Source organism: Bactrocera neohumeralis, chromosome 4, assembly GCF_024586455.1.
Source record: "Bactrocera neohumeralis isolate Rockhampton chromosome 4, APGP_CSIRO_Bneo_wtdbg2-racon-allhic-juicebox.fasta_v2, whole genome shotgun sequence".
Taxonomy (NCBI): domain Eukaryota; kingdom Metazoa; phylum Arthropoda; class Insecta; order Diptera; family Tephritidae; genus Bactrocera; species Bactrocera neohumeralis.
The window spans coordinates 58595862-58603149 of NC_065921.1; the positions used below are offsets into that span (position 1 = coordinate 58595862).

Consider the following 7288-nt stretch of genomic DNA (forward strand, 5'->3'; position numbering starts at 1 on the left):
AGACGAAATATCTCCTGTCATCAAACAAACAGTGACTATCTTTGAAGTTGTAGATATTATTTATACGTATATTTGGGAAGCAGCATAAACGCCACCAACAATGTCAGCCTGGAAATCCAACTTTGGATAACTCTTGCCAACAGGTGATACTTCGGAGTAAGAAAGCAATTGAAAAGTAAAGTTCTCTCTCGACGAACAAAAACCAAATTCTGTAAGTCGCTCATAATTCCCGACCTATTATATGGCGCAGAGGCTTGGACGATGACATCAACTGATGAGTCGACGTTGAGAGGTTTCGAGAGAAAAGTTCTTTGAAAGATTTATGGTCCTTTGCGCATTAGCCACGGCGAATATCGCATTCGATGGAACGATGAACTGTACAAGATATACGACGAAATTGACATATTTCAACGAATTAAAAGAAAGCGGCAACGTTGGCCAGGTCATGTTGTCCGAATGGATGAAAACACTCCAGCTCTGAAAGTATTCGATGCAGTACCCGCGGGAAGAAGCGGAGGAAGAGGAAGACCTCCACTCTGTTGGAGGAGCCAAGTGGAGAAGGACCTGGCTTCACTTGGAATGTCCAATTGGCGCCACGTAGCGAAAAGAAGAAACGACTTTCACGCTGTTGTTAACTCGGCTAGAATCGCGTAAGCGTTGTCTACGCCAGTAAAGACGAAGTAGAAGTATCGCAAGGCCTTTTAGGCCTTAAAACTTGCACAGTTCTACCCTTCAGCCTTAAAGGGGGAGTATTCACGTCGCAGCTCACTTGGCTCGTTTTGATTCCCAACGACATGATGCTCTCTGGTTCACGTTGGCTCTCCTGAAGCTAACGTTATTTATAGTTACTTTGCTCTTCAGCAGAGATATATTTTTGGGAGGAAGCTTTTTTGTCGTTCCGAGAACTACGTTATTGCAAATTTTATTGATATTTTACAGTGTGGTTTCAGTGTTAATGTAACAGACTGTGAGGTGGCGTATTTTCTGCAGAGCTAGATACCAATCAAAGAACTAGCTTGAGCAAGTACGATTTTACAAATAGAATCTGAAAAGGAAGGAATATGCCCCTGGCTATTTGAATCGAAAAAATGTTGTAAATAAAGCAGAGTCTAAGGGAAATCAATTGTGTACTTTCGCACATACACATACACATAGAGCATAACATTTACCAGCAACTACTATGAAACATTTACAGCTAAGTCGGCCACACTGCGAACTCGCATTTAAACATTTAAGCCACCTAATTGGGTGTCACAAAATGTTGCCAAGTTGTTGCACGCCACCACTTTAACCGCTGCAACAGTGCCACATTACTACAACGGTATTTTAATTGCATATTTAAATTTGAATGAGTGTGGCGCGTGTATGTGGCTATGCGCTAATGTGACGAATGTTAGTTGCAGTTGCCAAACTTTTGCCACACACCGCAACAAACTCACATAAACGAGTCTGCGTATATGAGTGTGGTGCAAGTTTTCGTTTAAGTGGCAACAAAACACCGAAAGGATTGAGAGTTTGCTGCAGTTGTTGCATATTTAGGGTCACACCGCATCACACAAAGACTCACGAATACTCGTATAATTGTAAATGCTCACCGTCAGCTAAGTGTCTGCATTCATTCACATGGTGCTCTCGAATCAAACGCCTGCTTGCATGTGTGTGTGTGTGTCTGGTGTCTGCCTCGCTGGTTTATTTATTTAGCGTAATATTCGTCCCTTGCCACAGTTGCCCAATTAGCAACACATTGCGCATTGATCTATGGCTTTCACCACGTCCAACCGCATGCCAAGCTGCTTTGACAAACTTGTGGTCGTCCGTTGTTGGGCGCGCGAGTTACCAGTTTTGTGTTTGAATGCGATATTCGCCGTGGCCAATGCGCAAAGGACCATAAATCTTTCGCAGAATTTTTCTCTCGAAAACTCGTAACGTCGACTCATTGGTTGCCGTCATCGCCCAAGCCTCTGCACCATATAGCAGGACGGGAATTATGAGCGACTTATAGAGTTTAGCTTTTGTTCGTCGAGAGAGGACTTTACTTTTCAATTGCCTACTCAGTCCGAAGTAGCACTTGTTGGCAAGAGCAATCCTGCGTTGGATTTCCAGGCTGACATTGTTGGTGGTGTTTACGCTGGTTCCAAGATAGACGAAATTATCTACAACTTCAAAGTAATGACTGTCAACAGTGACGTGAGAGCCAAGTCGCGAGTGCGACGACTGTTTGTTTGAAGACAGGAGATATTTCGTCTTGCCCTCGTTTACTGCCAGACCATTTTCTATGCTTCCTTGTCCAGCCTGGAGAAAGCAGAACTAACGGCGCGGGTGTTGAGGCCGATGATATCAATATCGTCGGCATACGCCAGCAGTTGTACACTCTTATAGAAGATGGTACCTTCTGTATTTAGTTCTGCAGCTCGAACTATTTTCTCCAGAAGCAGGTTGAAGAAGTGGCACGATAGGGAGTCACCTTGTCTGAAACCTCGTTTGGTATCGAACGGCTCGGAGAGGTCCTTCCTGATCCTGACGGAGCTTTTGGTGTTACTCAACGTCAGTTTACACAGCCGTATTAGTTTTGCGGGGATACCAAATTCAGACCTTGCGGCATAAAGGCAGCTCCTTTTCGTGCTGTCGAAAACAGCTTTGAAATCGACGAAGAGGTGGTGTGTGTCGATTCTTCTTTCACGGGTCTTTTCCAAGATTTGGCGCATGGTGAATATCTGGTCGGTTGTTGATTTTCCAGGTCTGAAGCCACACTGATAAGGTCCAATCAGTTTGTTGACGGTGGGCTTTAATCTTTCACACAATACGCTTGATAGAACCTTATATGCGATGTTGAGGAGGCTAATCCCACGGTAGTTGGCGCAGATTGTGGGGTCACCTTTTTTATGGATTTGTAAATTCCAATCGTTGGGCATGCTTTCGTCCGACCATATTTTACAAAGAAGCTGATGCATGCTCCTTATCAGTTCTTCACCGCCGTGTTTGAATGGCTAGGCCGGCAATCCATCGGCCCCCGCCGCTTTGTTGTTCTTCAAGCGGGTAATTGATATTCGAACTTCTTCATGATCGGGTAATGGAGCGTCTGCTCCATCGTCATCGATTGGGGAATCGGGTTCGCCTTTTCGTGGCGTTGTGAATTCACTGCCATTCAGCAGGCTGGAGAAGTGTTCCCTCCATAATTTAAGTATGCTCTGGGCATCGGTCACTAGATCACCTTTGGGGGTTCTACAAGAGTATGCTCAGGTCTTGAAACCTTCTGTAAGCTGGCGCATTTTTTCGTAGAACTTTCGAGCATTACCCTTTGTACATTAAACTCACCCTTTAGGCCACTCACTCCTTTAAAAAAAACCAAAATGCACCAATTTCAAATATCGTTACAAACTTTTATTTTCTGCGAAATTTACTTCACAATTATTATAATAAAATTGGTTTAATTGAACTGAAGTACTGGATGGTTTAACAACGTTAAATTATGTTATATAAATATAAACTGTTCAATTATATATTGAAACCCGTAGGTATTAAGTTAAATATATATTAGATATATACACTCGGATAAGCGGATCGGAACCGAGATGATGCGGACAGCAGAGCTGTTACTTGATCGACGTTGTATCGACAAAAGGTGCGCGAGATCCTTTTTCTTTTCCTTTTGTGCTACTTAGAAGTTAGAATGTCATCGCGTTTGGGTGCATGTGCGTGTTTTTTTTTCATAGATACCGTCATTCCTGGACGGCATGCACGATTCATTGACGCTAAGGGTGCACCTCTTTAGGGACTACGCCCAGTATGGATGATCAACCTCGTTTGCGTAACAGTACACCTACGTACTAAACCCTAACTCCGACTGCATTTCACTGATCCTACGGCACTGCCGTTAAGTATTTCTTCGCAGGACCAGGCTCAGCCAAAATTGGCTCTTCGTGGGCACCTTTCTGGACCACTCTTCTCTAACGCTTCTGCTATCGCTACTTCGTTGCCTTTCCTTTTTTCTTAGTTCTTGCATCGCAATTGCGGACCAATTCTTCACTTTATTCCACACGATTTTGCATTTTATCATGTGGTGCACGATATTCTCTGGAGTCACACGTTCGTTGATAATACTTTCTAGGTCTTTTCTTTCTGCTTCGAATTTCGGGCAGTAAAAGAAAATATGCTGTGCGTTTTCGCTGCCATTTCCGCAGAATGAACATTCTGTTCCGTTATCGTGGCCGTATTTGTATAGGTTATCGTGTCCGGTCAGGAATTGCGTCAGGTGGTAATCAGAATCGCCATTCTTCCTCTCCACCCATGTTTTCACATTTCTGATTAGCTTGTATGTCCACCTTCCATTGTCTGCTATGTCCCAGGACTCTGCCACTTAAACTTTCACTACGCCTTTCTTATATGCGCTGTTGAGGACGCCTCCTAACGCTTCTTGATTTTTCGTAGACTCTTTTGAGCTCTAACGCCATTATGTCCGGGGTTACGCTTTTTGATGGATTGTGGCATAGCACAAATAACTCTTATTGCATTTAGCCGAGTCAGAGTTCGTTGCGTATGTCTTGTTATACATTGCTGGTCCCCATATTGGCGCCGCATACATTAGCACCGATTGATTTTAGCCAAAGAAGCTTGATGCATGTCCTCCAATATTAGCCATCATCCTTCACCGTTATTCCGTCGCTTTTGCACATGACTTTTCAATGTGCGTGTAATCCAGCCGCGTCTATTTCAACGCCTAGGTATTTTAACGACTGCTGAGTCAAGCGGGTCAAATTGATAGCATTTTCTAATTTTTTCTGCTGGTAATTGGCTTCCGTTTTTTGGGCTGCCATCGTCATCTTTTTTGCCGTGAGCCAGCTCTTTATTCTTGACGGTGTCTTCCTTTTCGTGACGTTGTGCGTTCCTACCACCATTCCGCAATATCATCGGCGTACCCGATGATTTCCCTCTTTCTAATGGTAGTCGAAGTACTCCTCATACAACACGTTCCACAGCAGTGGACCTAGCACTGAGCCTTGTGGTACCCCTCCCGTCACCCTGTACTGCTTTGGTCCCTCATCGGTATCATAGAGTAGCAGCCTATTCGACAGGTATTTGGAGATAATTCTCAACAGATACTTCGGTGTTCTTTTGTCTTCCAGAGCGCTCATTATGTATGGCCAATACGCAGAATTGAACGCATTTTTAACGTCAAACGTTACGAGCAGTATTCTTTCGTACCATACATAAACCTCGTTCCTTCGATAGCCCACTGCCACATTTGTCACTTTTGTAAAATAAATCGAAGTTGAATGCTTACGAATTTCAAATTGGTTTTCGGCGAGTCCTGGATATTCTTTTATGCTTTCAGACGTACGCATATTATTCTCTCCAAAATTTTTCTAAGCGTGTCTAGCATAAAGTGGGCGGTACGAACTTGGTTCTAGCCGGTTTGTTGTTTCTGCAAAAGTACTGGCTGTTTCTTCCAAATTTTTGGAAAGACACCTTCTTATAACAGCGGGTAAAGAGAATGTGTGGTGTTCTCTCGCGTGATGAGGTGCATGGTTGATTTGGTGTGGTGAATTGATGCAGATGTGATGCGACGTCGCTACTCATTTAGCCATCCCGGCCCCCCTAGGCGAGTATTTTGCCTAGAAACCGCTGTAGCTGCTGTAGCGTAGCCTGTTGACCGGCGGGATTGCGGCCTAAGCTGATGGCGTCGTGTTGATGTTGCCCGGTTTTGGCGCCAGGGACGGATTCTGCTGGAGAGTGTCCGCGCCGGCGGTATGCCGTCACAGGAGTTCTTTGAGAACGCCTGACGTTACCGCTGGTGCGTGGAGCCGGTGGTCGCCCGGAGTCGCGTCTGGTAGTGCGGTGCAGCAGCGTATGATGAGCCCGCACACAGATTTGGCAACGATTATGTGATGGGCACTCCTGAGTTGCGTGGGAAGTTGCCAGACAATTCAGGCAATACCCGTGCGCCTGTGCCACCTGCTGGCGTTGCATCGGCGGCATGCCTTTGAAGATACCGCAGTGCGATAGCCGATGCGGGCGGCGGCATAGTGGACAACGAACTCATTGCAGGTCCGCTGGTAATGCTGGCGTGCTTTGACGCGGAGCCGTTGTCGCGGTGGAGCCTGTCGTTGTTCGAGGCGCTGCCGGTGCAGTGTTGGTCCGGGGTGCTGCTATTGGGGCAGCTTCAGAGCGAGGGGCGGAAACTGCCGAACGCATGGTTGGCGTTGACGATGATGCCATATCCACGTCCATATTACTCTGTGAGAGAAATGATGATATTAGTAATATATTGTGAAATTTACAATAATATGGACTTTTGTGCCACGATATGTGGCATGAATAGGATGTCATTTTTTTATCAGACATTTATGTTAAGTCTTTTGTGTCATTTATGTTATTCGAGGTTTCGATTTGGTAAGCGGTTTATATGTTTTATCGATTTATTGATTTATTAACATTGCGGTTTCGGTTTTACGTTTCTTTATCTTCGGCGGTTGGTAGAAAGCATAATTTGACGAGCGGTCTGGTTAGCGTTCCGGTTTGAGTGCGGAGATCAACTACTCGAACATGACCGTCGGAACCGTAATGAAGTTGTTTTATGCGGCCGAGTCGCCATTCCGTAGGAGGGAGACAATCATCTTGTATAAGGACGCAGTCTCCAAGCTTTGGTGCCTTTTCTTGAGTTTTCCACCGGTATCTCTTGTGAAGGTCCTTTATGTAGTCTTCCTTCCATCGGCGGCTGAAATCATGATGGAGGATTTTAATTCGCTCCCATCTGTTTAATAAGGATAGCGACTCCACGCCTGGCTCAGGTATGGCCAGAATGGGTGCTCCTTTTAGAAAATGCCCTGGGGTTAAGGCTGTGAAGTCGGAGGGATCTTGCGAGAGTGGTGAGATAGGTCTAGAGTTTAGTACGGCTTCGATACGAGCGAGTAATGTAGTAAACTCCTCATAATTGAATTTATGGTTACCAGCCGTTTTCTTTAAATGGGACTTAAAGCTCTTTACTGCTGATTCCCAGAGTCCGCCCATGTGAGGAGAACATGGGGGTATGAATTGCCAATCGATCCCTTGGGGTGCATATTTTTTGACAATTTCGGGGGATACTTCTTTCATGAATTGTAAAAACTCCTTTTCCGTGGCTCTTTGAGCTCCGACAAAGTTTTTTCCATTGTCGCTCATAATTTTTAAAGGAAATCCGCGTCGTCCGACAAAGCGGGCAAATGCTGCAAGAAAAGCCGCAGTAGTCAGATCCGAACATAGCTCGAGGTGTACTGCCTTTGTTGTAAAACATACAAAGACAGCCACATAC

General features: G+C 45.1%; 1 pseudogene; it reads right to left on the bottom strand.

The window, feature by feature from the left end:
- Positions 1-5595: 5595 nt before the first annotated feature.
- On the bottom strand, positions 5596-6342 carry LOC126754599 (uncharacterized; annotated as a pseudogene).
- Positions 6343-7288: the final 946 nt, after the last annotated feature.